The following is a 16,561-nucleotide window of genomic DNA, read 5'->3' on the forward strand; positions in this document are numbered from 1 at the left end:
CCAGACATATAACAAGAACAACTAGACAAGACAACAACCACCCATACATAAACATCACCAAACATATGCAAGGGTAGTGAGAGGAAGGAAGACAACGGGATGACATCAGGAAGACATTGGGGAGACATCATTGTCCCACCAGGTGGCCCTCAAGGACTGGGCAGATAAAACACCCAGGACAGGAACAAGCTCCAGCACCAACAAAGGCTGGAGTACAACTGACTCCAGCCTGGAAGCAGATAAAAACCAAGTGGCCACACCCAGCCAGGAAGTTAACCCCTCCAGCACCAGACAGGGGAGGAACCAGGAGAATGGGAGCAAAGCACATACATTGTGCGATAAGGCGTTTGTAACCGGCATGCACGGCAATGTGTCATGGCGCACAACAGCGAGGCCGTGACACTACTACTGCCCCAACCACCACCAGTGCAGATACAGGTGCCACTACTCCTACTACCACAAACACAGCTATGCATGGCGTGCCCCTCCTCCCCCCGAATCTCCTCCTCATGGTAGTCTAAACGCTGAGCCATCTAGTCCACAATTCCATCCTCTGTGTACTCAATAATATTAGGAGCCAAGGAGAGCTGTGGCTAACTACTACTACACCTGGCAGGTACTGATACTGCTGGTACAACATACATTCTGACTCTGGGAGGAAGAGACATTTGTCTTTCGTTTTGCACTCTTCCGTTTCTCAGAGATTTTATTATGAGACTTATAAATGAAAAGTCAGGGGTTTGGTACAAATTATTTAACAGTACAAGCAAAATGGCAAGTGTGTATTTTGTAATTTAAAGACAGTGGCACAATTAAATGTCTCTCCACTTCTACAAACACACTCCACACTGGTATTGACAATTTACTTTGGGAAGAATGAAGTGAAATGTCTTAGAACTATGCTTTCAATATCAGTGGTAAAACAATGAAAACTCTGTACTAAAATGTCTTTGAAACACACAGTCTGATGTACTAATATGTCCACTAACACAATACAGCAATGCAGCGTTTGTTGTAAATCGTCTTTGAACTATGTGTTTAATAATATGGATATAAAATTGGTGTTGTTGCTGTAACATGTTTGTGGACCTTGTGATTTTCAGTTTATCTGCTTTAATTTTTCATTCCCTGCCTTCCTAGGGCCATAACTTTTTATTTTTCCGTTCATATAGCCTTGAGAGGGCTTGTTTTTTGTAGGAAAAGTTGTGCTTTCCAATTCCACCATTTAAAATTGCACACAATGTAGTGGGGAGCTGAAAAAAAATTCCAAATGGGCAGAAATTCAAAAAACAAAACAAAAAAAACCCGCTTGCCTGCACTGTAGAATCGAATAGATAAACCTATGCGCTCTACCAACTGAGCCACTACACCTTCTTAGCAAGGAGACCAAATAAACCTGGTTTACCAACTCTAAGGCTGGGTGGGCTCAGGCTGTCTGAATGATAGCCCTCCTCGCCCCCCTAATCAGACAAGCATCGGAAGTGAGCATACATGACTGAAGAGCAGATGTGATGTCACGAAAAGCCGGGGTGGGGGCCCAGCCTTGGAGGCATTAAATCAGAAAATGAAGCGCAGAGCAGGCTGCCAGACAAGCTGTACAAGTGAGGTGGGACAACCACTTTAAGCACAGTTTCACCATCCCCTCACTCCCTTAATACTTTCCCTAGTCGAATTTTATCTCTGTAGTGTTCCTATCACAAAACGTTAGTGACTTGTGTCTATAATTGTTCTTTGTCAGACTCCGCCCCCTCCCCACTTCCTCCCAGCATCATGTTATCCACAGTCCTCTTCCTTCTTCATGGTTTTCCATCTAATACTAACATTAAACACACTGGGCACTGTTTTCAAGTGATTCATCTGAAACAAATCGCATAAGCTTTGTTTTTGTATGGCAGAACAATTACGTATTAGTTTCAGGGACTCATTGTCTAAAGTTTAGTCAACGAGTCTCTGAAATTAATACCTTCAGAGTAAATATGAGCAAATTGACTCTAAACTAATTGGATTCAGTAAGAATGTTGCAAAAATTTGTCTGCCATACAAAAACAAAGATTCCTCCCCACCAGCTGCTCTTCTTGCTTTCTGTATGTCCCTAAACATATCATGCTGCTGAAGATATCATCTTATTTGGCCCTTGCAGACGAGCGTGTCCGGATTAGGTCCGGATGCGTTGCGTCTGCGATCAGGGAAAATAGTGCGAGTAGGTACACAATTGCAGTCAGTTTTTATCACGTGGGTGCAATGCGTTTTGCAGGGAGTGATTTATACTGTTTTACTTTTTTACTGTTGTAATCCCCATTTAGTATGTGTTGCACAATTTACAACGCAGTCCAGTGCACATCTTGCATGATGTATGCAGTCCTGGAACAGGAGTTCAAGGGTGTATATCTTTGTTCTAGATGTGAGCAAATTACCCGTTTGGAATCGCAGATTGAGTCTCTAAATGGGCAAGTTGCAACACTGAGAGGCATTGATAATTTGCAAAAGAGTTTGCTTCTCACCGAGCAAGCACTCTTTGGGGTAGATGAGGGGGAGGGTGACAGAGAGGAGGCTGAGGAAAGTGAGGTAGGTAGCTGGGTAACAGTTAGAAAGCGGGGTAGAGGGAAGAGTGCCAGGGAGGCTAGCCCTGATCTGACACACCCCAACAAGTTTGCACGTTTGGCAGATGAGGGGGATGTCAGTCCGGGGACGGCACTGCTGCAGCCAGACACTTCCTCTGCCAGTCAGGGGAATGTCAGCTCGGTAAGCAGGGGACCAGGAGAGCAGGGCAGGCCAGACAGGTGCTGGTAGTGGGAGACTCCATTATTAGGGGAACAGATAGGGAAATCTGTCACAAAGACCGTGATCGCCGAACAGTGTGCTGTCTTCCTGGCGCTAGAGTTCGACACATCGCGGATCGGGTTGACAGATTACTGGGAGGGGCTGGAGACGATCCAGCGGTCATGGTCCATATCGGAACCAATGACAAAGTTAGAGGTAGGTGGAGAGTCCTTAAAAATGATTTCAGGGATTTAGGTCAAAAGCTGAGGGCAAGGACCTCAAAGGTAGTATTTTCCGAAATACTGCCTGTACCACGAGCCACACAAGAAAGGCAATGGGAGATTAGGGAGATTAACAAGTGGCTCAAGAACTGGTGTAGGAAGGAGGGGTTTGGGTTCCTGGAGAACTGGGCCGATTTTTCTATCGGCAACAGGCTCTATCGTAGGGACGGGCTGCACCTCAATGGGGAAGGGGCAGCTGTGCTGGGGAGAAAGATGGCTAGAAGGTTGGAGGAGTGTTTAAACTAGGGACTGGGGGGGAGGGTAATTACACTATAGAAGGGGAAGATAGTGCAGATAGAGACCGGGGGCAAGGTAGTGGGACTGGGGGAGGAATGGAAGGAGGGACTAGAACAGTTCAGAAGGAAAGGTGTAGGGTAAAAAATATACATAAACCTCTCAAATGTATGTATACTAATGCCAGAAGCCTGACTAATAAAACTGGTGAACTGGAATTAGTGATGTGTGAGGAGGACTATGACATAGTGGGAATAACTGAGACATGGCTGGATGATAGCTATGACTGGGCAGTTAATGTACAAGGTTACAGTCTGTTTAGAAAGGATCGTCAAAACCGGAGAGGGGGAGGGGTCTGCCTTTATATAAAGTCCTGTCTAAAGCCCACAGTCCGAGAAGATATAAGTGAGGGACATGAACATGTGGAGTCACTATGGGTAGAGATACATGGAGCTAAAAACAACAATAAATTACTAATAGGAGTTTACTATAAACCACCTAATATACCAGAGTCCACAGAAAATCTACTACTAAACGAGATAGACGAGGCGGCAAATCATAATGAGGTGGTTATTATGGGGGACTTCAACTACCCAGATATAGACTGGGAAACTGAAACTTGTATATCTCATAAGGGAAACAGGTTCGTGGCTATAACCAAAGACAATTACCTCTCCCAACTGGTTCAGGACCCGACTAGAGGGACGGCCATACTGGACTTAGTATTAACCAATAGACCTGACAGAACAACAGACGTGCAGGTCGGGGGACACCTGGTAAATAGTGACCATAAAGTAATAACCTTCCAATTATCATTCAAAAGAGCGTTTCTACAGGGAGGAACAAAAATACCAAACTTCAAAAAAGCTAAATTTAGCCAACTAAGAGAGGCCATAGGCCAAACTAACTGGGACAAAGTCCTCACAAATACAGACACAAAAGGGGATATCTTTAAAAACATCCTAAAAACTCATTGTGAGAGGTACATACCGTATGGTAATAAAAGGTTAAGGAACAAAAAGAAACCAATGTGGATAAACAGAACTGTAAAGAAAGCAATAAATGACAAAAAGAAAGCATATAAAACACTAAAACAGGAGGGTTGCACGGAAGCACTGAAAAACTATAAGGAAAAAAATAGAACATGTAAAAAACAAATAAAAGCGGCCAAACTAGAGACCGAGAGATTAATTGCCAAAGAGAGTAAAACTAACCCTAAAATGTTCTTCAATTATATAAATGTTAAAAAGTATAAAGCTGAAGGTGTTGGCCCTTTAAAGAGTAATGAGAAGGGAGTCGCAGAGAGCGACGAGGAGAAAGCAAAGCTGTTAAATATTTTTTTCTCCAATGTATTCACTGAGGAAAATAAATTGTCAGATGACATGCAGAATGCAAAAATAAATTCCCCATTAAAAGTGTCCTGTCTGACCCAGGAAGAAGTACATCAGCGGCTTAAAAAGATTAAAATAGACAAATCGCCAGGACCGGATGGCATACACCCCCGTATCCTAAAGGAATTAAGTAATGTCATAGCCAGACCCTTATTTCTGATATTTGCAGACTCTATACCGACAGGGAATGTCCCACAGGATTGGCGCGTGGCATATGTGGTGCCAATATTCAAAAAGGGGCCAAAAACAGAGCCTGGAAACTATAGGCCGGTAAGTTTAACATCTGTTGTGGGTAAACTGTTTGAAGGTTTTCTGAGAGATGCTATCTTAGAGCATCTCAACGGAAATAAGCAAATAACGCCATATCAGCATGGCTTCGTGAGGGATCGGTCATGTCAAACTAATTTAATCGGTTTCTATGAGGAGGTAAGTTCTAGACTTGACAGCGGCGAATCAATGGATGTTGTATATCTGGACTTCTCCAAAGCATTTGACACTGTACCGCATAAAAGGTTAGTATATAAAATGAGAATGCTCGGACTGGGAGAAAACATCTGTATGTGGGTAAGTAACTGGCTGAGTGATAGAAAACAGAGGGTGGTTATTAACGGTACACACTCAGATTGGGTCACTGTCACTAGTGGGGTACCTCAGGGGTCAGTATTGGGCCCTATTCTCTTCAATATATTTATTAATGATCTTGTAGAAGGCTTGCATAGTAAAGTATCAATTTTCGCAGATGACACTAAACTGTGTAAAGTAATTAACACTGAAGAGGACAGTATACTACTACAGAGGGATCTGGATAGATTGGAGGCTTGGGCAGATAAGTGGCAGATGAGGTTTAACACTGATAAATGTAAGGTTATGCACATGGGAAGGAAAAATGCAAGTCACCCGTACGTACTAAATGGTAAAACACTCGGTAACACTGACATGGAAAAGGATCTAGGAATTTTAATAAACAGCAAACTAAGCAGCAAAAACCAGTGTCAGGCAGCTGCTGCCAAGGCCAACAAGATAATGGGTTGCATCAAAAGGGGCATAGATTCCCGTGATATGAACATAGTCCTACCACTTTACAAATCGCTAGTCAGACCACACATGGAGTACTGTGTACAGTTCTGGGCTCCTGTAAACAAGGCAGACATAGCAGAGCTAGAGAGGGTTCAGAGGAGGGCAACTAAAGTAATAACTGGAATGGGGCAACTACAGTACCCTGAAAGATTATCAAAATTAGGGTTATTCACTTTAGAAAAAAGACGACTGAGGGGAGATCTAATTAATATGTATAAATATATCAGGGGTCAGTACAGAGATCTATCCCATCAGCTATTTATCCCCAGGACTGTGACTGTGACGAGGGGACATCCTCTGCGTCTGGAGGAAAGAAGGTTTGTACACAAACATAGAAGAGGATTATGGAACTCTCTGCCTGAGGAGGTGGTGATGGTGAGTGCAATAAAGGAATTCAAGAGGGGCCTGGATGTATTTCTGGAGCTTAATAATATTACAGGCTATAGCTACTAGAGAGGGGTCGTTGATCCAGGGAGTTATTCTGATTGCATGATTGGAGTCGGGAAGGAATTTTTATTCCCCTAAAGTGGAGAAAATTGGCTTCTACCTCACAGGGTTTTTTGCCTTCCTCTGGATCAACTTGCAGGATAACAGGCCGAACTGGATGGACAAATGTCTTTTTTCGGCCTTATGTACTATGTTACTATGTTACTATGATGAAAAACTGACTGTGGTACCCAGACACGATCCAGGACTTCTTCACTGAAGTTCGGGTTTGGGTTAGGTGTTCTGTATATTTTATTATTTTCCATTAATGCAGAATGCTTACAAAAATGTGGCTTTAGGGGTTAAAAAAATATATATACTCATCTCATCCTGTTGTTCGCGCAGCCGGCATCTTCTTCTTTTTTCTTCTTTCAGGACCTGCAAAAGGACATTTGATGATGTAATCGCGCTCACCACGTGGTGAGTGCGGTGACGTCAGCGCAGGTCCTGCTGAATGAAGATAGAAATCTATCTTCATTCAGCAGGACCTGCGCCGACGTCACCGCGCTCACCACGTAGTGAGTACGATTACGTCATCAAAGGTCCTTTTGCAGGTCCTGAAAGAATAAGAAAGAAGAAGATGCCGGCTGCGCGAACAACAGGATGAGGTGAGTTATTTATTTATTTTTAACACCTAAAGCCACATTTTAGTAAGCATTCTGTATTAAGATTGACTTTTATCAATTTACTTACATCATATCCTAGCAACCATGCATGAAAATCGCACCACATCCACACTTGCTTGCGGATGCTTGCGATTTTCACACAGACCCATTCATTTCTATGGGGCCTGCATTGCGTGAAAAACGCAGAATATAGAACATGCTGCAATTTTCAAGCAAAGCACACGTGATGCGTAACAATCACCGCCCATCTGAACAGCCCCATTGAAGTGAATGGGTCCGGATTCAGTGCGGGAGCAATGCATTCACCTAATGAACCCGCATGGAATTCTCGCCCGTGTGAAAGGGGCCTTAGAGTCTAAACCTTTGCTCTTCTAGTGTAATGGATAATGTAGAGATGATATCTTCAGCAGCATGATATGTTTAGGGACATACAGGAGACAAGGAGGAGTAGCTGGTGGGGAGGGAGCTCTCCAGAGGGATCTGATAAATGATGCTGTAATCTTGTAGTTCACAGGATGTCGGCCACACAGGAGAGAGACAGCAAGCCTCAGACTGGAGGTCAGACTAGAGATCACATGACCAGGTGTCCATAATCAAAGGATCAAAATGTATGGATGCATCTGAGAAGCTATAAAATTGTGCTGATGAAAATAATTAGAGGTGGGACGAATCCAATTTTTTTCGAATCCGAATCCGAAAAGGTTCTCGAATCTATTGAATCTTTCGAATCTCGAATCCTGTACATCAGAATTGTGTGAACGGTGTAAGAAACAAAGTGATCCAAACACTTACTGGGGGGATCTGTGGATGACACTGCTATGGGGGAGGGGATCTGTGGATGGCACTGCTATGGGGGGGGGGATCTGTGGATGGCACTGTTATGTGGGAAATTTGTGGATGGCACTGTTATGGGGGGCATCTGTGGATGGCACTGTTATGGGGCATCTGTGGATGGCAGTGTTATGGGGGATCTGTGGATGGCACTGTTATGGGGGATCTGTGGATGGCACTGTTATGGGGGATCTGTGGATGGCACTGTTATGGGGGATCTGTGGATGGCACTGTTATGGGGGATCTGTGGATGGCACTGTTATGGGGGATCTGTGGATGGCACTGTAATGGGGGATCTGTGGATGGCACTGTAATGGGGGATCTCTGGATGGCACTGTAATGGGGGATCTCTGGATGGCACTGTAATGGGGTATCTCTGGATGGCACTGTTATGGGGGATCCCTGGATAGCACTGTGATGGGGGGGATCTGTGGATGACACATATATAGCATCGTATGCTATGTGCCATCCACAGATCTCCCCCATAACAGTGTCCCTGCAGTGTGAATGACTCCCAATACAGGGGCTGGGGGCCGGCATCTTAATTAGGAATGACAGCAGGGACCGGTGCAGTCCCTGTATTCAAATGCAATGGCCCCGCTCACTGTAGTATAATCTTATGATCTAACCTGCATTGTTAAGATATAATAATCCATCTGTATTACTTACATTACAACATTAAGTTCCGTAGCAGGGAGGAGGCAGGCCGGGAGGACGGGCGGGCGGCGCGTCACTCCCTACGTCAAGCGCCCGTGCCACCAGCTTCATTCATAAAGTAAGCGGCAAAGGCACGCGACGTAGTGAGTGACGCGCCGCCAGCCTGTCCTCCCGGCCTGCCTCCTCCCTGCTACTACAGTGAGCGGGGCCGCTGCATTAGAATACAATTAGGTCGAAATTCGAGTCCACGAATCCCTCGAATCCAACAAGATTCGAGGGATTCGGGAATTCGACGGATTCGTCGTCCCATCTCTAAAAATAATCCTATATTGCTTTTCCAATAATCAACTTCCAATATTATCAGGGACATAGCTGTAAGGCAGGGGTGGGGAACCTCTGGCCCGCGGGCCGTATGCAGCCCGCGGGACCATTTCATGTGGCCCCCGGCCCCTTGACAGAACATATTGTGAAAATGCTCATTAGCATGCGGGAGGCACAGGAAGGTGAGAACAGCGCATTGCTAGCTGTACTCAACTTCCCTGGTCTTCTTCCGGCCCCACGCTGTGTTCTGACATGTACAGTGTCAGGACGTAGTGCATGTAGATGCGCACTATGACCTGACGCTGTGCGCTGAGGCTGGGAGGCCTATTGGGGGTCTGATCTGAGGCTGGGGGTCTGATCTTAGGCTGGGGGGTCTGATGAGGTTCTGATCAGAGGCTCGGGAGGGTCTGATCTGAGGTTGGGAGGTCTGATCTAAGGCTGGGGAGGGTCTTATCTAAGGCTGATGTAGGCTGGGGGTCTGATAGGAGGGTGATTTGAGGCTGATGGAGTTGGGGGGCAGATCTGAGGCTGAGAAAGGGACATTTGCGAAGAAAGAGGCAGGGGCAGTGGCAGGGAGAGAGAAAGCTGGGTGAACAATTCTTTGGACCCCTATGGGTTTAGCTTGGCTGCCATTAATGCCAAATAAGTGTGACTACTATATGTGGTCAAAATGGCACCTGTATTATTTGTAATATATAGCGCAGGCACCATTTTGTGCTGCAAAAAAATAGCGTTCTAGATTTTTTTAATTGAGGAGCAATTTATGTAACTTACAAATATAGTCGTAAAATTTTTACGTTGAGAATTTGGTTTGGCCCCCGAACGATGTTACAAATATCCAAATGGCCCTTGGCATCAAAAAGGTTCCCCACCCCTGCTGTAAGGGCTGCTGTCACTACTGGGCTAGGAGCCTGAGGGGGCCCAAAGACCCTTGTGCCACATAAGCAGACACCGGTACTATACAAAGTTCATGCAGGTCAAGTTACATCTCTGGCTGGAGGGAAGGGGTAAGGTCAAGAATTTGGCTTGGAGCAGGGAATGCAGGTTCAATTTTCGCCTCAGGCAGCACAAAGGCTATGTGCTTCCCTGCCCCTGGCCACAAAGCACTGAGGGAAGGGTCTCAAGCTGAACTCTTGCACTAGGGCACATGAGCCTTTAGCTATGCCCCTGAATATCATATTATACTCCATGCAAGTAAGAAGGGTGACTTACATCTACATGTGCTAGAATAGAATTCGTAGTATGATCTTGGTACTGCCATTCTTATATCAAGGAGACACCAGGAGACTGCACCCTAGACTACAAAGCCTTTAAAGATAATGATGCATTTATCTGCTGATGTTCAAGCTGACAATCCGAGCACAAATTTGGTTGACCATTTGTAGTACTGCATGGTCCCGGCCTTGTGCAACCACAAAAGATCTGCAGCAGTTGACAGAGAAGGCCATCTAAAAAGTCTCTACAGGGAGAAAATAGTGAGAAGATCCAGACATGTAACGTCTATAGTCAGCTGTAATCCTGCCATCTCCATCTTTCTCATTAATACAAGGATAAATCATGTAATACTGAAGGATAAAACAAGACTGAACACAAGATCTTCACAGTCTTCTACAGATCAGAGGGAACATTTCATGAGACCTTTATCTCTATCTACCTGATCATCCTGTGGGACATTGTGATGTTCTTCTGAACCATCCTGTAAAAGAAGTGGACTGGGACATCTCTCTGGTGTTCTTATCTCTTCCTTAACTGTAGGAAACACATCCAGCGACTGAATTCATTCCTTACATACAGATAATGAGAGGTGTGCATTTAGTTATGTCTACTACCTGGTGATATGAGGGGCCGGTGATCCTCCATCATGATGTCCTTATATCCATCTACCTGATCATCCTGTGGGACATAGTGATGTTCTTCTGAATTATCCTGTCGAAGAAGAGGACTGGGACATCTCTCATGTGTTGTTCTCTCTTCCATAACTGTAGGTGTTTCAGAATCAGGATTAGATTGGATGGTCAGCCATCTTGTCTTAGGTATACATCTTGGGGCACATTTATTAAGACCGGTGTTTTAAATGCAGGTCTTAAAGTCCTAAGCTGGCGGGGGTTCCGCCGAAGTTATGAAGAGGCACAGGCCCGTACCATTCGCCGTCCACGCCACACCCACAATTGTAGACCTGGCATGAGCAGGGCGAAGTTGCAGATAGCGGCGCTACTAACCGTTGCACCGACATCTGCCCCTTGAAATACACCAAATTTAGGCTTATTTCAGAATAGTAAAGGACCCCCCTTGTGTTTACACCTCAAAAAGGAGCTCATCTAAAGAGTTAATCACCATTTTGAAGTGAATACTGATGCACTTTTGCTGAGAAAAAATAGCCCTTTAAGTAATCAAAAATGTTATGATGAAATGGTTACCTTTAGAAAGTAGATAATATTTGCACTAGAAGTGGAAGCCTTGGCCAAGATAAATGTATTTGCCTATTAAAACTAACCATTTACATGTTTATGATCATGATCGATCCTTGGTGTTGGACCGGTGATAAATGAAAAAGACGATCGTGGCTTTATGGACCATGGGGCTCTTTGGAAAGAAAAATGGAGATTGGTACTTGAATTGGAGAGGATTAATGGAAGACCCCAGGAACAAATTATTTATGCAAGAAGAGATCATAATAAGGAAATGTTATCCAATTAGAAGTTGTTGGTGTAACTTGTGTAGATCTATGGTTACGTATAATGATGATGGAATGATGGAATCTGTGTGTAAAACATTGAAGTCTACGTACAGCGACACACTGCGGAAAACTTGAATTAAAATATGAAAAATTCCTTTGTCTCTGAATAAGGACACATTCACATGTCAGTGTTCGGTCAGCGATTTCCGTCAGAGATTTTGAGCCAAAACCAGGTGAGGCTCTAAACACAGAACAGGTACAGATCTTTCCCCTATACCTTGTCATGAATCAGCGGGTGTGAACCCACTGTGCCACGTGTCCTACCTCCTCTAAGTGAGCCCCTCGTTCTTTACAGTACCCCTAATGGTGGGGATAGACTTTCCCGAGAGAAACACCAAGTCGCGACCTCTTGAGAAGGATTGGCAAGCGAGGCAGCTGGTCCAGACAGACCAAGAGGTACCCTTAAGGTACCAGAAGTGCAAACGTAGTCAGCAGGCCAAGCCGTAACCATGAGCAACAGTGCAGGACCAAAGGATGAGGTAGAGGCGAAGTCAAACAAGCAATAGATCACGGCAGGCAGCACAGGTACAGGTCAGGCAATCCGGATTGGCAAAAGGAGAATCAAGGCAAGCAGGCAGGGATCAAACAGGTAGCGGAGTCCAGAAGCACAAGCACGAGTCAGATACACAAGAAGACGAGCAAAGTTATCAGCAACCTTTGCAGGACACAAGGACCTTGACGCTCAGGCACCTGGGAAGGGGGCTGAACCACTTATATACAGTCAGGTCCATAAATATTGGGACATTGACGCAATTCTAACATTTTTGGCTCTATACACCACCACAATGGATATGAAATGAAACAAACAAGATGTGCTTTAACTGCAGACTGTCAGCTTTAATTTGAGGGTATTTACATCCAAATCAGGTGAACGGTGTTGGAATTACAACAGTTTGCATATGTTCTTCCCACTTGTTAAAAAAGTAATGGGATAGAATAATAATCATAAATCAAACTTTCACTTTTTAATACTTGGTTGCAAATCCGTTGCAGTCAATTACAGCCTGAAGTCTGGAACGCATAGACATCACCAGACGCTCTGCCAGGCCTCTACTGCAACTGTCTTCAGTTCCTGCTTGTTCTTGGGGCATTTTCCCTTCAGTTTTGTCTTCAGCAAGTGAAATGCATGCTCAATCTGATTCAGGTCAGGTGATTGACTTGGCCATTGCATAACATTCCACTTCTTTCCCTGAAAAAAACTCTTTGGTTGCTTTTGCAGTATGCATTGGGTCATTGTCCATCGGCACCTTGAAGCGCCGTCCAATGAGTTCTGAAGCATTTGGCTGAATATGAGCAGATAATATTGCCCGCAACTCTTCAGAATTTATCCTGCTACTTTTGTCAGCAGTCAAATCATCAATAAATACAAGAGAACCCTTTCCATTGGCAGCCATACATGCCCACGCCATGACACTACCACCACCATGCTTCACTGATGAGGTGGTATGCTTAGGATCATGAGCAGTTCCTTTCCTTCTGCATACTCTTCTCTTCCCATCACTCTGGTACAAGTTGATCTTGGTCTCATCTGTCCATAGGATGTTGTTCCAGAACTGTGAAGGCTTTTTTAGATGTCTTTGGCAAACTCTAATCTGGCCTTCCTGTTTTTGAGGCTCACCAATGGTTTACATCTTGTGGTGAATCCTCTGTATTCACTCTGGTGAAGTCTTCTCTTGATTGTTGACTTTGACACACATACACCTACCTCCTTGAGAGTGTTCTTGATCTGGCCAACTGTTGTTAAGGGTGTTTTCTTCACCAGGGAAAGAATTCTTCGGTCATCCACCATAGTTGTTTTTCATGGTCTTTCGGGTCTTTTGGTGTTGCTGAGCTCACTGGTGCATTCCTTCTTTTTAAGAATGTTCCAAACAGTTGTTTTGGCCACGCCTAATGTTTTTGCTATCTCTCTAATCGGTTTGTTTTGTTTTGTCTGCCTAATGATGGCTTGCTTTACTGATAGTGACAGCTCTTTGGATCTCATCTTGAGAGTTAACAGCAACAGATTCCAAATGCAAATATCACACTTGAAATGAACTCTGGACCTTTTATCTGCTCATTGTAATTGGGATAATGAGGAAATAACACACACCTGGCCATGGAACAGCTGAGAAGCCAATTGTCCCATTACTTTTGGTTACTTAACAAGTGGGAAGCACATATGCAAACTGTTGTAATTCTTACACCGTTCACCTGATTAAAGCTTACAATTAAAGCTGACAGTCTGTAGTTAAAGCACGTCTTGTTCGTTTCATTTCAAATCCATTGTGGTGGTGTATAGAGCCAAAAATGTTACAATTGTGTTGATGTCCCAATATTTATGGACCTGACTGTATGTGCAGGAGGGCTAGGATTGGTCAGCAAGGTCTTATGAGCTAACTCATAAATGACAGGAAGTGACATGCGCCGGCCTTAAATGAAGGACTACAGATAAGCTGTAAGCATGCTGTGCTCAGGGCTGGAAGGAAACTGCGGAGCGGATCCCAGGACAGACAATGCCTGTAAGGACAGAGCCCAGGACTGCAGAGGTGAATGAGGAAACACCAGCAGCAGATCAGCGCTGAACACGGAGCTTGCGGTGATAAGCAGGGAAACATTGGCTGATAGCAGCCGCTGTTACATACCTTATGTGTGTGGAGGCTCAAATCCTGGTTTTGGCTCACAATCACTGATGGAAATCACTGACGTGTGAATGAGGCTTAAACAAAAAAATCTTCTGAGGAAGAAGTTGCTTCAAAATATTTGTGTTGCCAATAAAGTATGAAACACATCCAGTGACTGAATGAATTACTCACATACAGATAATGAGAGGACATGTGTATTTAGTCATGTCTATTACCTTGTAATATGAGAGGCCGGTGATCCACCATCATGACGTCCTTGTACAGATCTTTGTGTCCTTTTACATACTCCCACTCCTCCATGGAGAAATAGACGGTGACATCCTGACACCTTATAGGAACCTGACAACACAATGATACAGTCATCACCTAGATTCCTTCATAGCGTTCCTACGGATGGAGTACAGTTAACACTCCTGTTTTCTGAAATTTCTGATTTGTGTTATTTAATCTAAGCAAACACCTTCAATTACTTTTCAATGGCTTTTGTCTAAAGATAAAGCGATAAGTTAAGAAATTTTAGTTAAGAGCTGGAGTGCTAACCCTGCTACATCTGTATATAATGTCCCAGCATTCCCAGCAGTGTCACCTCTCCAGTCAGCAGCTCAATCATCTTGTTGGTGAGTTCTAGGATCTTCTCTCTATTGATTTCCTCATGGTTCAGGGGGTGAGGTGGAGGCCCCGCGATTGGGCTCAGGGTTCTTCCCCATCCTTCAGACACAGGGTCCTGACAGCGCTCACTAGAGGTCTTCTTCACTAATGTGTAGTCCTGGTTATGGAGAGACACAGTAAGAAATATCACTCCATACATGTCCTAGGCCCCTCACCTCTCCAGTCATGTTCATCTGTTAGTAAAATAGATAAGATGATGTAATGTGACATCATCAGAATCTCTCACCTCTCCAGTAAGCCGGAAGAGGATCTCTAGGGTGAGATTTATTATTCTCTCTGCCATCTTGTCCCTGTCCATCCTTGAAGGCTCAATCAGGATCTTATATAGAAGATATCCACTGAGCAGATCCTATATTGTAGGAACCTGAATGGAAAGAATATTAGACAATGAAAAATCCTACAAAATACCAAGTTAAATACAATAACTGTAGATAAGAGGAGACATGGGAGGAGATAATAAAGTGTAGATGTTGTGTTCTCTCTTTTTATATGGATTGAAACATGTGTGAGGTCAAGGCAGTTTCATGGTATGTCACATCTTCACATGACCCTACAGTCAATAGAAGATGTCATTAGACCTAAATGGTCAGGTGATATACATACTGCCATAGGAAGGAGCTCCGACCAATATTGTCTTTGCAGTGATGTAAACAGACTGAAGGAGACCACAGGAGCCTCAGTTCTGGAGCAGTGGAGGATTCTACAGATTGTATGTTATCCGGGTAATTGTAAAACGCTGCGGAATATGTTGGCGATACATAAAGATTATTATTGTTATCTAGACAGACGTTGGGTTGGCAAATTTGGTTATTTAGAGCTCCTCACGGCCACACAGATGTTGCAGTTTAATAGATTTATCTTTAAAGGGTTTCTGTCAGCAGGAAAATGGTTATTAACCTGGCTGACATTAGTGATGTACTAATGTCAGCTGAACATAACTATATTAGTGCCATCTCACTGCGTGCCGCCGTTATTGAGAAAAAATAACTTTTATAATATGCAAATGAGCCTCTAAGAGCAGGGGTGGGGGCATTGCTCTTGCTCCTAGAGGCTCCGTTCTCCCACCTCTGGCCGCACCCTGCTACACTTGATTGACAGGGCCAGGCAGAGTTGGTCTCTGCTTGCCGGCCCTGTATCCTGTGGAAATCTCGTGCCTGCGCTGTCCCGTTCAGTATTCAGCGCAGGCACAGTAAGTGAAGGACGCTGGCCATCCCAACACCCCTAAACAAACAGCAGGTGGCGCTTATACAGATACTGTAAATTTTTCATTACATGCCAATATGAAAGTATTCAGATCCAGGTTCTGGTTTGAAAAAATGTAGAATATTTTTAATGCGACAACACCTGTAAAATGTACCTGAGTTATCATAGAAAAGTTTGTATAATCGCTGTGCTTCTCTGTACAATCATAACTGTGAAGGAACAGGTCTTTTTGGGGCTTCCCTAATGTCTTTTTCAGACAAGTTCCCTGTTTCAGCTGCACACCTAGATGCAATTCACTCAGAAGCAGGGGGCGTTTCAATTCTGTAAAACCTGCCATCACTGTACTTTTCCTTACTTCACACTATGTTTGTTTTCAACTTCGAAGCTCACAGAAAAAAATAAGGAGGAGAAAAATCACAATTACAGAAAGGTAGGGGTCTCTTAAAATCTTCAAAAGAATAGAAGCAGGTTCTCAGGATCAGGATCTCAGCTAGCTCGGACACGCCCCCATTTCCTGTTTGCGGTCTTGTGAGTCTATGTTACTGGGGACGGATCTTGTCTGACAACAGGCAGTGAACGGCAACTTAGATGGAAGTGAGAACCCAGTGTCCATGATTTTACAGCTTTTTTCAGGTGGATGAAGGCAGACTTTAAAAAAAATAAAAAA

At 44.2% G+C, this 16,561-nt stretch overlaps 2 protein-coding genes and 1 long non-coding RNA gene across 3 annotated transcripts in view; all 3 read right to left on the reverse strand.

The window, feature by feature from the left end:
* The window catches only part of LOC121003516 (zinc finger protein 208-like), a 2,651,670-nt gene that overhangs the window by 2,363,093 nt on the left and 272,016 nt on the right, over positions 1-16,561 (reverse strand). The gene's annotated exons all lie outside the window — the stretch shown is intronic.
* The window catches only part of LOC121003537 (zinc finger protein OZF-like), a 1,338,071-nt gene that overhangs the window by 430,254 nt on the left and 891,256 nt on the right, over positions 1-16,561 (reverse strand). The gene's annotated exons all lie outside the window — the stretch shown is intronic.
* On the reverse strand, positions 10,379-14,645 carry LOC121003599. Its single transcript, XR_005779541.1, has 3 exons — positions 14,609-14,645; positions 14,238-14,361; positions 10,379-10,413 (listed from the first exon to the last, which is right to left on the reverse strand). It is a non-coding gene; the product is annotated as an uncharacterized LOC121003599 (long non-coding RNA).

Source organism: Bufo bufo, chromosome 6 (assembly GCF_905171765.1).
Source record: "Bufo bufo chromosome 6, aBufBuf1.1, whole genome shotgun sequence".
Taxonomy (NCBI): domain Eukaryota; kingdom Metazoa; phylum Chordata; class Amphibia; order Anura; family Bufonidae; genus Bufo; species Bufo bufo.